General features: G+C 42.2%; 1 long non-coding RNA gene across 1 annotated transcript in view; it reads left to right on the top strand.

Moving 5' to 3' along the window:
- The first annotated feature begins 7,408 nt into the window (after positions 1–7,408).
- Positions 7,409–14,964, top strand: part of LOC120716543 — a 28,387-nt gene continuing 20,831 nt past the window's right edge. Inside the window, exon 1 of the long non-coding RNA XR_005691974.1 lies at positions 7,409–9,367. This is a non-coding gene — a long non-coding RNA (uncharacterized LOC120716543). The remainder of the gene's footprint in view (positions 9,368–14,964) is intronic.

Below are 14,964 nucleotides of genomic sequence, written 5' to 3'. Positions count from 1 at the left end.
GTTATCCCTGCCATCTAGTCATAGTCATAGTTTTTCGTTGTCTAGTTTATGTTCCTTAATTCTAGTCTGAGATTTCTGTTAGCTTCTGAGCATTGTGAAGAAAGACTCTTTTTGTTACACCGCACCTAGCCTCCGGGTTTGAAACTGCACTTGAGTCCATCCCATTTCCACTGTGCAATGACACGGCGACCGTTATGTGAAAGTGAGAAGGAAAGGAGAGAAGAGGTGGAGCCTGCTGTGTGCTCTGTAGTGATGTTTATGAGGAGCTCTCTGCCAGCTCCGCTCCTCACAGATCTCTCTTTCCACTGTTTACACCAGTCGCACACAAAGAACCCAGTGAAAGCTACAATATGTCCACCATGCTAACAACACATAGCATTTAGCTTTTCTGACTTTAATGCCTGCATAGCTCTTGGCCGCTGCTGGCACAGTGCAATATCCTCAGTATACCCTTTTACTGCAGACAGAAGAAAAATGATCATATTAACTAAAATGGAATAGCACTGTAATTAAGAAGTGACTCACGTAATGACCATGCTCAAAGCACTGACTAATCATATATCCACAAAGTATCATTCTTGGAGGTAACGAGAGGTCACCGAGGTGTCGCTGGCACAGAGGGACAGTGGACAGCCTCACACCATATCAAATATTACAAGTAGGTTTTTGTATGATTCAAGTGCAACTATCATTTTTCATGCAGGGATGAGTCCTGCTCTACTCACAGTTGATTTCTGCCCAGGGTCTTGAAGATTATCGTACATTGTAAGCAGTTAATTAACCATGTATGGTGTTTCCTCCAGCTTATGTTTAAATAGTTTCACAGTCACAGCAGCTTCCCTGCAGCAGCCTGGGCCTCATTCACTAATATTTGAGTGGAAATGTTCTTAGCCTGTGCAAACCTGCATCTCATTTATGAAACCTGAAGCCTGTTCTGTTCTTGCACGCTCCGTATGTTAGTGAATCAGAATCGTCTTGAACCAGCAGCCTGCACCTCCAAGGCAAGAGATCAGGAGAAAGTCTGACTGTGAAAATGTGAACAGCAGTGACTGAGGTCCAAAGGGGAAAGCAGAGGAGGCACAGCTTTCCAAAGTATTTCCACGGAAATCACAGCAATTTAAAAAGAATAAATAACGAGCTGAGTGTCGTTTCCCCTGGCAGACTCTTGGTGGCTCAGTTTGAAAAAGACAAACAGGCTACAAGGTGGAGGACACAGACCATGTGAGCTCTCAGCCTGCGAGGAGAAACTCACTGCAATAATCAAACAATGATAGAAGTTATTTTCAAAGATAGATAAGAACATGTAAGGTACAATAAGATGAGATAGGAGACACTATAATACATGTTTAAACTGACAGACGAATCCCAGTCATGTGGACGCTGCACGTGTCGCGGTAAAGAGAGAAGCTGTCGATTTACCTGATCGATCAATGTTCCTGCTGCAAATGAGCTTTCTCTGCATGGTGGACGTGTTTCTTAGAAGTAGAGCCGCTGCTCTTCCCCATCACAAGGCGTCACCACCCGAGTGAGGTGTTGTCCTACTTGGACCGGGACATGATGGAGAGATTACATCTCTACGATGACCTGTGTCACGGCTGCGGCAGCAGACGTGTGGACGAATGAGTGAATGGACCCAAATGCAGGCCCTGACCTGATGCGAGTGAGCTTTATTTACAAGGTGAGGATACAAACAGAAACAGAGATGGCATGTGCAGAAACTAAAGGAAACCTAAACTGGGAAAATTAAGAAACAAGGAACCAGAACCAACAAACCTGAAGTACGAGGGGACTTAGAGCAGAAGCAACACAGGAAATGACAGAACTCAGAGACACGATACTGACAGAGAACAGAGGGAACCCACGGGCAGGGATGACTACACACTGAACAGAAGGAGCACAGAACCAAAGAACTAGAACACAAGAAACGCGGAAGAACGAAGGAGCTAGGAATCAAAACCAAGAGACGAGCAAGGATAAATAATACAAAACAGACTCAGGACCATGACAACCTGGGAAGACTTCAGGGTTTCCCTGGATGAGCTGGAGGAGGTGACTGGTGAAAAGGTCGTCAGGGTTTCTCTGCTGCTACCACGGCAACCCGTTCCCTCCCCCCAAAAAATGGATGGGTGGAGGTTAAAGCCTGCACCTTCTTATTGAGCATTTTAGAGCTTAAGGTGTTTTTGTTTACAGTTTGAAAATATTAAAAAAAAAGAAACAACAAGAACAATAATAATGAGTATTATTAGTAGTAGCCTGTTCATTTTAAGGCAGCAAAGATGTCATTTGTTCTGTAGAGGAAGCTGGGATTGAGAGCAGCTCACCTCTCATTAATGTTCGAGGGTAAAAGGTCTAAACATGAAACCTTTGATGTTTGCAGTGATACAAAGTGTCAAACAGAGCTTTATACGTCATTTTAATAATAAATCATCTTTATTCTTAATCAAGAATAAAGATTATTAAGAATAAAGATGATGTATCTGCTCATATATCCACATGTGGAGTGGCGTGTTTGTGCAAATATGGCCTTGGAAGGAGAGAGGCAGGTAGACCTGGGTGAGTCCCCATTGGCTGCCCACAGGCTGCACTGCCTGCTGGGTAAGACCCACAGGATCAGAGATTAGGACTCTTTGCAGACTTCCTGTATCGGGGTGCTGTGGGTCCAAAGATCAACAGTTTGCATGCAAACCAACTGAGATAAGAAATTATTGATAAATCACAGATTTGTGTGGGAAACATTTGTACTCATGAGCTACGCAGAATTGTGCAAACGCATTGTTAGTAAGTGTATTCAAGCCCATTGTTCCAGAAGTCCTACAGCCTTCATACTGAGAGTTCGATTCAATCCACAGTTCGATTCAATTTGATTCGATTCGATTCGATTTGTATCTGGGAAATTTTGCCTCAGACAGTCAGAAATATTATAATTCAGATCAGTACATTTACATATTTTTGTATCTATAAAAAGGAAGCTGACACTTTCCAGACTTTATCAAAGGTGTGAGCGTCACAGCAGAGGCCTTTGTGTCAAAGTAGCTGAAGATAAAACACAGAAAAACATGAAGCTGATTTTCCTGGCCTGGGATTTTATAAAAATATTTTGCAGCACATCAAAAACAAAAGAAAACCATTAATCAACATATGAACGTTACCTCTGATGTTACAGAGGTTTTATTAGAGACACGGCGTTTTGCATTTTGTATAATTTTAAAAAGTTTAAATTTGTTCAGAAGCCTGTTGAACGGCAGAAATTAGGTTTTCTTTTTGGAAGTAAGTAAAAGGAAAAAACAGCGGCCGACAGCCTGTAAACAACGGTAGACTTGTGCGTAACAAGCAAGCGAATAATGCAGAAAAGAGATTTTTAGACGGGAAACTGTTCTTGAAGTACAGAGAGAAAGAGAGAGAGAGAGAGAGAGAGCTGTGCATCGTGGTGGAAGCAAAACAGCAAAAGTCAGAGTGAATCCATGACGATGTTTATGTGAAGCGTAGTTTGGATCTTCTTTTGCTGCTGGTTCAGTCAATATTGTTTGGAGAGAGATGAAACTAACAGCTTTAGAAGCAGCACAAAAAGGGCGTGAACACAAAGCGCGGACCCGCCGAAACATCAGAATCAGCGACCTATCGGCTTTCAGCCCCGACCGTGTCCGTGCCGTCGGGTGAGAAAGCCACATCTCACTGATTCTGATCTTTGTGTTTAGGTCTTTGTGCAGAAGCTGTGTACCTGCTTTGTGAGGTTTCACCTGAGATTCTGGAATTTTGGGCAAAATACATTTATATAAAAAATCGATTCAGGATTTTAATGAATCGATGTCACGTTATCCAAGCCAGAATCAATTTTAATCGATGAATCAATTATTAAAACCCGCCCCTAATCACACACATGCACGCTCACTAAGACACAAATAGAGAATCTTAGCTAACCCGGGGAGGCCTCCTTCACGCTGCTGATCGAACACTGCGGACACACCTCATCCATAATGCACACAGAGAGGAAACACCATGCCACCTCCTCTTGTCCCATTTGCCTTCATCTCCCCCCCCTCCCTCTCCCTCCCTCCCCCTCCTTTTGAAAGGCAAAAGGGGAAAAGTAAAAATGCCTCTCCTTTGATGTTGAACAGTAACCCAAGCAACCGATGTGCAAGCACGTGTTTTACATGAAATGAGGCCATGACCCACACGTACATGCTTACAGAGAATACACACACACACACACACGCGTGCTGTTCACACACAGACTTTGTCTAACCACATTTATCTAGTACCGGGCTTAGGCATGAGCCTTCACAATGATGGATCTCCCTTCTCACTCTCACACTCAATTGTCACCAGTGGCTCCCCAGTTTAATCAGTCATGCTGTCCAAGTAAAGTACAATAGGAACATGTGCACACATATTCATGTAACATGTAGTATGTAGAAAGAGGCTTAGATACAGGTCAGGTGACTTTTCCAGAAGAGTACTACCTCTAAGGCGTTGAATGCCTGTGTTGAATGTCACAACAACGCAGCAACAACAGGCACAAATAGACACAGGTTTGCATTAGTCGAATGGATAAACTACCGTATTTTCCGCACTATAAGGCGCACTTAAAATCAACAGTGTGCTTTATGTATGAATTCTGGTTGTTCTTACTGACCTCGAACCGATTTTATGTGGTAAAAATCAAAAATCTGTCAAAAAATGTTTTAGTACGACTTTGGTAGCTACGAAGCCGCACGCTTGATGGATGGTCGGAGCATTACAGCTGCGGTAGTCAGGAGCCTCACAGAGGAATCTGGGTCCTAAACTCCATCGGCTGCAGGTCCCAAAGTCAAACAAACACTGAGAGTTAAAAACTGTCTAAATTCTTTCATCTTTAATAAAATGATCAGTGTTGCTGCTTTACCAGGTGTAACTATGAAGTTTAACATCCAGGCATCCATGAAAACAGGATTTATTACATTTAACAGAGTTAGAAGTTAGCAGGAAGTTAGCTCGCTAGTTTCCACCTAAACATGATATAGCATGTTCTGACTGAGATCACTTCCAACATAAATGAAGACAGAAAACTAAACAGCGGTCTTCATAGACCGCGAAGGCCGGGTCCTCCAAAGGATGTGGCCTAGGTTTTGGGACACAGCTATAATGATGTGCTACGTGATCACTAGCGACACAGCTATGTTAGCATAACATAAACAGTGAAACTGGAGGATGAACGCCAACTTTTTTCCCCTCGATAAAAGTTAACGTGAGGGTTCCTGATGGTTAGGGACAAATGCAATCGCATGGCAGGATGCTGTAAACGGACCAAACTTCAGTCAGGAGAACAACTGAGATAATCCATCCACAATACGAGGTTAGTCATTAATATACTGCAACAACATGGGAATAAAGCCGCTGCAGAGGATTCAGCATTAATGAATCAATGTTACATAAGTGGAGGAAGCAAGAAGAATGAGTTGAGTAAAGTTTGACTTATCTGTTTTTGCCGCTTAATGCTTAATCCGAAAAATACGGTGGGAGTCAGTTTTAACTTAATAGAAATTCCTTTGTTCAGTTCAATTCTAGTTTTAGTTCTGTAGTACCAAATCATAATAAGCACTTTATATTGTAATGTAAAGAGGCTACAGTAATTGTGGATGACGTTTAGCAGAGGTCAGCAGTTTTGGATCTGTGTTACACTCGCCCTCTCAACACCTCTGTCCGTCCTCTTGATCTCAGCTCGAGCTCACGCCCTAACCTTTCGTTCCTTGTGTCTCACTTAGTCCTTCCTATTGTCGTTGTTCTTTTAGCTCCAGTTGCTCAGCTTCACTCTCTCAGCCTTTGTCCACTGTATTATTCACACTCAGCTGTCTCCCTATCTTTCTGTCCCTCTCTGCCCCTCCAGCAGAGAAGAAAACATTACGCAGCATCAGCCAGCAGCAAAGTGGGTTCTGATATAGGCCATCTGTATCAAGGAGCTATGAAGTTCCCTGTGATAAGCTAGAAGGGTGTGACTGTTCCTACTGCTGCAGGAACACTGCTGCTGCAAAAAGGAAGTGCCAGACAATCCTTCAGAATAGGACAAGTGACAGAAATGTCAGAATAAGAGTGCCTGTGCTTTCCTAAAGCTAGGACATGGGCTAACATACACAACCATAACCAGTCCATCCCATATACACATGCTTTAATGTAAAAGAGGAATTTTCATTTTCATCTAAGGTAATCTAATCAAAGCTAATCTAGTAAAATTGATTGTTAACACACAGCTGGATTCTTCAGCAGGTCTGTTCAGATAAAAGTGCACTGGATGCACCGTCTCACTCTTCTTCTGCAGGAAATGAAATGATTGATTGCTGCCTACTTCAGTCAGTTCAAAAACATCAGGGAGAGAAAGAAAAATATAAAGAAATTAGTTTGTAAATGGCAGAAAATACCAAGTTAATATGTTTATTAGACACCTCTAATGTGGCAACTTGGCATTTAATTTAATGCAAATTAAAATGAAAAAGAAGCGAGTTCAGGTCTGTGCTGCAGGAGCACGGACTGTGTGCTGATCTGTGTTGTGTTACGACTGGCTCAGATAGTTTATTAGCAGCACAGTGGACAAAGGCAAAGCGCTCCAAAGTACAAATTACCAAAATGATTGTATAAATAAATAATTTCATAAATTTTCTGTGCATTGCCAGTTTAACCTCCTAGGACCTGGATACATCACATTTTGGGTTATTTAGACCAAAATACTCAATTTTGCTCTACAAGGGCCTGATATCCACTCGTGAGGACATTATGCTGCTACTGTTCTATTGAAATTTTAAACGAATATCCTCATATGTGGCTCTCATTTTTCTTAGAAACAAAAATAAGGTAAAAAAAAAAGTAGTGCAAACTTGATTCCAGCTTTGTCACATTTACCCTTCGATCTTTTCAGGCTGCTCTAAAAGTCAGTGTGTGTTTGCTTTCATGACAAGCTGGGTCTTCATTTTCCCAACAGCCAGGCTGTTTAGATGCTGCTGGCTTTGAACACACAGCAGATCACTGATGATCAGGAGTTGCACAATATTAATACTCTGGAAAACAGAGAAATAAGCACACGTGTGTTCAGACAACATGTGAATACTGTCTGAATGCTAATCTCACACCTCTGTGGCCCTGAATGAAACTGTAGCTCCTTGACTGGTTGCACAGTCATAACAAGAAAGCTGTTAAAGAAACACAGCTGACTATCAGCTTTCTTCTAGAAAACCTTGAGATTCTGAGGGACGGTCTGGGGCATCACCACCCCTGCATTTTTTCACCGACTGCAAGTGCCACTGGTAACGCCTCCAGGCATTATGAAAGGACTCTTGAGCTTGTTGGTGGGCCTTGAAGAGTAGCAGGTGTCTATTAGACATCATGAGAGTGCTAACAGCATTGTGCCTTCATAATGCAGCGAGCCCAGAGGAGCAGGCAGTCCCCTGTGATGGGGGACTCTTGATTGCCTAGCAGCAGTAGCTAAGCAAAGCACTTAGAGACCTGCAGCCTCTCAAGAGAGGTTAGCATTCTTAGCTGTTGATTGCTATGGTGAACCCACCTCCAGCTGTAAGAGGACATAAGGCACACACACACACACACACACACACACACAACGAATGCTGTCAACTGCTGCCTACACAACAACAAACTGCATTAGGTTTTAGAGCTGATGGAGAGCTTTTGTTTTAACACAGATGAAGAAGATAACGACACAAACTTTCACTCGTTTTCACAGCGTAAGTGTATAAAAGGAGAGAAGGTGCAGCAGGATTATTGTAAACTCTTCACCACCTTCACTGGGACACTGAGTTAGATCACAAAAACACAAATCATGATCAACTTGTGCATCACATTCTCTTATAAGTATGGCTGTGTGGGATACTGCCTGTATTGTATGATTCATGACACGCCAGAATGTGACAGTGCAGCATTGCTTGTGTGCCTCATTAGCCACCCAATGTGCTGTGCACGGCTCCTCTGAATGCACTTATACGCACACAATAAAGGGCGAAAGATCAGCTACGTCAGTGGGAATATTTCCAGTGGCCCATGCTCGAGCTAATGTGGGATAATGCAAAGTAATGTGTGTGTTTGTTTGTGAAAGTGGAAAATAAATGGTTATAATATTCATGCATGGTAGAAAACAGCAGCCAGTTACTAAAAGGAGCCGAAGAATAAAATGTAATTAAATTTAGGAACTCATTTAAAAGCCCAGAGCCACGGCTGACGTTCACAGAGCTACTGGGCTAAAAAACAACCAGTGTGAACGAGGTGTTGGTTCAGCGGTGATCTGATGGCAGGTGACTCAAACCTGTCCTGAATGAGTGGATGGGTTTACTGATGATGATAATCACAGTTTTTTATGATTTCCCTGTGATGTGATTAGACCGAGCTGCTCTGCCTGGTGTTAAATGCCAGCTTTTGGAGTCTGTTTCACTTTCCTGGTCACATCCGATTTAAACGTGTCTGTAAGAAACAAACAGTGTTATTAGAAATTACACTCTGTGTGCTTTTTAAAGAACATAACAAGCACCTGAATGTTTCACTCTCGGCTCCCAGTAAGCGTTTGTGAGTTGCGTTTGAGACGGGGTACAGCGACGCCTTATACTTTACATGCAGATGTAATCTGCTCTTTCTCACACATGTCCTTATATTTATAGCCACATAAACAGACTGTACATATACATGTAAATAAGCACGGTGGCTCTGTGATTCGTGCTGTTGCCTCTAAGTACGAATCAGCAGCAAGCACTGAGATTATGAGGCACCTTCCTTCCTTCCTTCCTTCTTTCCTTCCTTCCTTGCTGAATGAATCCAGGAAAGACACTGCACCTCAGAGATGTGTGTTTCTGTGTGTGTCTGCACATTTGCAAGATTCATACAGAATAAAACTGCTTTGTACAAATGGTTATCTTAAAACATGTGGACAGGCATTTCTGTATTACAACCCAATACTCATCATACACTATTTCTTTTTTCGTTACAAATTTCCTGCTTCACAGTTGAATAAAAATAAAGATTTTCCTCAGAGTGGAAAAGGAGCAATTAGTATTCCAAAAAAGTCTCGGTCCATTCTCCAAGGAAGCCTCTCTGCTGTCCTATTGTTGTTCTGCTGTGGTTATTTCAGTGTTTTGATGTCTGTACGACTGTTCACCCGTCTCTCCCTGCCTTTGCCCGCTCTTTCTTTCAGCTCTAATATTTTTCTGTCCAGGTTTTATGTAGATCTTTTCATGCCACCGGGTGCAGTCATCTGAAAGAATGTGGAGGTGTAAAGCAGCTGTTCTTGCACTTCTATTATTCTCAGTCTGATTCTTGCCACTCCAGGCTAATCTGAATATGCATGTCTACAGTATGTAAATTCTTCTGTCTGCCCCTTGCTGTGTGTGTGTGTGTGTGTGTCTAAATGTATGCACAGACAGTAATAGTGTTGCTGCCCCTCTTTTACACAGACACACAGACACAAACTACCTTATTAATAATAATAATAATGATAAATCCTTTATTTAAACAGGTAGTGTCATTGAAATCCAGAAACTTTTCTTAGGAGGGACCTTTGTACAAAAGAAATTGAGAGGTGGCCTCATCATTAAACGACACATCACAAATCACAAATTAAGAGAAACCTTTGCCAGAGTAGGAGGAGTCAAACAAATACAACTCTTTAAATGTTCAGGTCCAATCAGTACTTTTAGCTTCAGTTTGTTTTTGTAGCTCGACCCATTTATAGACAGCAAAGTATTTACATCCAGGTTTTCCAAGTTCAGTGTGAGCAGAGGTTACAGCTATCTCAGAGTTGTTTTTATGTTTTAATCCCTTTAATATTAGATGAAGAACTTAACTTTTGTCATAGGAACCACCTGAAAACTAGCAGAAGACTGCCTCCGCATTGCTGTGGCAAAACTTCAGCCTTAAGCGCCTAGCATGGACTCACCTAATACAGCGCTCATTTTATCAGGAGTGATGGACGCTGAGAGCAATGTCAGAGACAGTAATGAGGGAACAGGCAGAGTGGGACCACTCTTATGGCTTTATTACTTCATTTGGCTTCATGGCACCAGTTCATCAGCACCTGCCAATCAAATCCTGCCGTGGAGTGCGAGCCCCGGTATCTGTTAAATGGGTTTCATTCTCCTCAAAGGTGCAAATGCGCTAATAGCATAGCTATCACAGTAGCATTGCTTCATCGTCTGAATGCAGAGAGGTAACAGCACCGGCCAACAAAAGCTAACAGAATCGCATGATATTAAACAAAAGAGACAATTTTCAGCATACAAATGTGGCGTGTTGCATGTGCTGCTACGTGTGCAGACACACTCTGTGTGAGTGTCCTCACCGGACTGTGTGTTTAAATGGAAAGCACCAAGTGTTTGAAAGCTTGCAGCAGAGATGATAACAGACAGTGACGATACTCGGTGATTCCCTCCTGACTGAGGCTCATCCTGTAATTTCACTGTGTGTGTGTCTGTTTGTGTGTGTGGGAGCCTGGAGATGTATTTATGTTTCTATCTCAATATGAGAAACACAGGGAGGCACTTATCAAACGCGTTTCCTCTTCTGCTATGATAATGATGCCACGGCTTTGGGTACCTGCCAGGAACGACTACTGATCAGATACCAGTGTTCGGTTTATGGAAGTGAGAATGGTTAAAAGAGTACACCCACTGTGCAAGGTGACGTCGGAGTGACGTCTTTCATACGTCATTTTTGGACGTATAACTTTGGTCCACTGAAGGGGCCGTATCGGTCACTTTACTTTCTCCGGTATTATTTTACATTTTAACGGGGATGTGAATGTTTTTAATATTTCAAGACATTTTATTTAATCTTAGTTTTAATCTGGTTACAAATAAACAAGTTGATTAACTGAAATAAATAAACCAAAATTTCAGTTTAAAAAATGACCTGGTGCAAAGTTCAAATGTTGAACCTCATATTGAACCAGGACCTAGTTTGGACGTCCAGCTGGTGGTGGACTGATGAACCCAGTACAAACTGGAGCTGCACGTCCAGCGTTTAGTGGGTGAATTTACTGAACTGGTATTCATTAGTAATTAATTTGGGGACAAGAAAAAAGTGCACGATAAAAAGAATTATTTGTCATTCACTTCTTTTTTTCTTTTTTACATTCGTCTCATTTTAACTCAGTGTGAGTCACAAAGTCTTTACTGCTGTCTCTCACACACGGCAGGTAAAGTAAGCTGATGATACGTGTTCCCGATGTCAAATTGTTGCACTGAATATAAAGTGGGAGTATTATCTTCCTCCATCCTGCTGGTAACTGGTTCATGTTGCTGACTAGGGATGGGTATCGTTTAGGTTTTATCCGACACCGGTGCCAAACCGGTACTTTTGAAACGGTGCCGGTGCTTAAACGGTGCTCAAACCGGTGCTTAAAGAATGGAGAACACAAAATTGGTCCAAAAACCTCTCATGTTTAGCTGTTTTTTTGTAAAAAGATAACAATGTTAGCCTTTTCTGCAGCTATGGGGCATATATGGCATCACTCTTGGCTGGAAGCAGTGCTTAAACAATGGAAAAACACAAACTTTGTCCAAAAACCTCTCATGTTTAACTGTTTTCCACTTTTTCTTTGGTCATTTTAGCCTTTTTGGCCAGGGTGAAGGGAGTATCTGCCATCAAACAAGAAGACAGCTGCATGTAACTATGATGATGTTTGCTAGTTCACCTTACATGCATTAATGTAATAACGTGGTTAGCCTACTCAACGTAAATTACACACGAACAACATTAAGCTACTCATGCAGAGAAGAACGGCTGCTGCTGCATCATCATCCTCATCATTTCTGCTACACTGGCAGGGCTAGGGGCCAGGACTCTCCTCTTCGTGTTTTTGGGGATGTTGCTCCGGGTCCGATAACAGGCACCACACCCGCAGTAGATGTTCAAGGTTCAAGGTTCTTTATTTGTCACATGCATAGTTATACAAGTATAACACACAGTGAAATGTAGCCTGACACGCTCCTCGACATGTGCAAAAATGGGGGGGGGGTGTAGAGGAAGAACATTATATATATATATATATATATATATATATACATTGGGCGAATGTGCAGTAGTAGCAGCAAGCAGGTGAATTCTGTACATTAATAAGAATAGACATCTGACTATTTTACAGGATAGACAATATAAACATATTTAAAATTAAAGGAATTTGAAATGTACATTGTGCCTTGGTTTAGTGTCTGGAAGAGAGTCCTGTCTCAGTCAATTATAGATGATGTGAGAGGGCGGGTGTGTGTGTTTAGGGCCCGGATGGCTTGGGGATAGAAGCTCCTCTTGAGTCTCTCTGTCCTTGCCCGGAAGATGCGGAACCTTCTACCAGATTGCAGAAGTTGGAACAGTTTGTTGCCAGGATGGGACGGGTCCTTCAGTATCTGCGCTGCTCTAGTCCGGCATCTCCTGGTGTAGGTGTCCTGAAGCGGGGGGAGAGCAATCCTGCAGCAGCGTTCTGCTGTACGGATCACTCTCTGGAGAGCTTTTTGGTGATGTGCACGGTGTGAGGTCTCGCAGCAAGCTATCAAATACGGCGCATTTCTCGGCTTTTAGAAAAAAGGCTATGCGTCGGCAGGTGTTTCATCAGATTCGAGGTGTTACCTCCTTTGACAGTACCACAGTATCAGCTTAAAGCACTTGTTGCAGGCTGCTGAGTTTGCATCTTTTGCTGTGAAGTACAGCCAGACTTTTGACCGCTTCGCCTTGGGCGTTTTTAATCTGTAGCTCTGCTCTAAAAGAACGGACGTACCTGGACCCGCCTACTATCCTCGGTAATGTAAAATGATTGGCTAGAATCTAAAGTGTATCACAGCTCAGGAAAAAAAAGCACCGAAATAAAGCAATCTGCAAACCTCATTTTTCAATCAGCCCTGACAGCGTTCGTTTCATGGCGGCTTTTCAAACTGATTCCACTTAAGAAAATACTGTAGGTGTTTAAAGAAAGTACCTTCTGTCCTCAGTCTGTACGCTGAGTGTTGGGAGCCATTGTTGAAGTTTCATCTCCATTACAGACTGTATGTGACACAATGATGTGTTTGACATGATAATTGAGATGTCAAAGACCTGATGTTTCAGAGCTGTTTAAAAAATAATTCGTCTGATTTCTTTATATTTTCCTCTTTGACTTTTCCATTTTTTGGACAACAAACACAGTGAATCATGTAGCAAAACATTTTCTCATGTACATTATAGACTAATAGCAGGTGTGTACAGGGCATGGAATTAATTTGAAACTCTAAATAACTTTAGAGAAAAGAGAAACTAAGATAATGCAAAAGATTGATTCAAGAGAAAACACCAACAAATCCGTTTGAAGTCTTAATTATTAAAACGTCACTTCCTCACTAACTCGAGGATTTTATTATTTATGTCCAAGTAAAACATGGAAGAACAATTCTACAGAAATCATTTGCTAAAACTTCTGTTGAGCACAGGAGAAAACTTGCTCACACAATATGAATCAGACGAGCTGCATCTTCAGCGGATTGTAGAAAATGTTCGGTTGCTCAGTTCAAAGGCGCCATGCTTGTTTTGTTCCTCCTTTAGTTGTAAATTACCTTATTATTTTTGTGCAAATGGTTCTTGCTGTATTTAAATTAAGTGAAATAACCCAAAAAAATATAAATAAAAGCAGTGATGAATATTGTTACGGCAGTCTGGCAACGAAGAAGCGGCGAGCAGGTCCAGCGGGCTGCGGCGTGGATGTTAGCTGGACAGTCAGCTAGCTTGAACAGCAGAGCTTTAGCGGTGCGATGCCATAATAATGGCTGTTACAATATGTGGCAGTGAGTCTTAGACACATAAAACTGACACGTGTTTTAATGGAGCAGTTTAGTTGTATTCTTCTCCAGCGTCACCTCGTGCCATCAGTAATAGTCTCAAATCAAAATAGAGAAATCCACTTATCTTTCTTTTCATGAAAAGATGCTCTGTGAGTTTTTATCTCTTCCAGCATGAACTGAATGTCACGCTGGGCAGCTACAGATTTATTTCACTAACATCAGCAGAAATCTGAAGGTAAAACAGCATCAAGTCATAATATTTGACTGGTTATTTTTACTCTTTTCAAATGTATCCAATTATAAAAACAGTTACCTGTAACAGTTTGTGTGGTGATGTATTTCTTTTTTTTTTTTTTTTTTTTTTTTTTTTTTTTTAAATGACATCAGAAACAGCAGTATGCGACATTACGTGATGGCAGAGCTTCAGTTCATCCTTTGTCATTTTTTTTTTTTTTTTTTTTAATAAATAGGACAGGGGGAATGAATGAGAGAAAGAGAGGGAGAGAAAGAGAGAAAACCAAAGGGGAGAAGAGACGGTGAGAAGGAGGGGGAAGAGAGAGAAAAAAAAAACAAAAAAAAAAACTCCTGGGTCACCTGTATGGAGAAAGAAAAAACAAACAAAAAACAAACAAACAGAGGAGACAGCAAACAACAAAGAGCAACATAATAATAAAGAAAACAAAGCACCATCACAATAAACTAGCTAGTCATAGATATCAATAGTTACTAAATAATAAACGATATTGTGCAGCACGCAAGATAGACAGCGCACAATGTGCTTTGAGGCAGCAGCCAAGAAAGCTTTAGTCCGCGTCTGTGAATACCCGTGTGTACACCTGTGTGCATACCTGTGTGGATCAGCATGCTTGCATTCCAAAGGTTTCTCCATGTAACGATCTGTTAGGGAGTGTGGGGGGCCACAGCCCCGTCCTCCAGGGCATGAAGCAGGTATGGAGGAGATCAAGACTCCAGACATCCAGAGGCCCCCAGAACACAAGAGACCAAGGAAGACCAACAGAGGGGCAGCCGCGCCACTGTCCCAGAAAGAGCTGAGGAGAGTCCCAGATGAGGGCTCACTCAGCAGCCGCGGAGCAGAAGCCAGGGGGAGTTGCAGTGACGCGCCCGTGAGCTCCGCCGGCAGCCAGCTGTGCCTGAGTGACCGAGCCCCAGGCCGAGAGGCCGGGGGCACCCCACCTCC

The sequence above is a fragment of the Simochromis diagramma genome, unplaced genomic scaffold, assembly GCF_900408965.1.
Source record: "Simochromis diagramma unplaced genomic scaffold, fSimDia1.1 OVJJ01000474.1, whole genome shotgun sequence".
NCBI lineage: Eukaryota > Metazoa > Chordata > Actinopteri > Cichliformes > Cichlidae > Simochromis > Simochromis diagramma.
The sequence above is the reverse complement of the archived record's forward strand: the minus strand, read 5'-3'. Positions and strand labels throughout refer to the sequence as shown.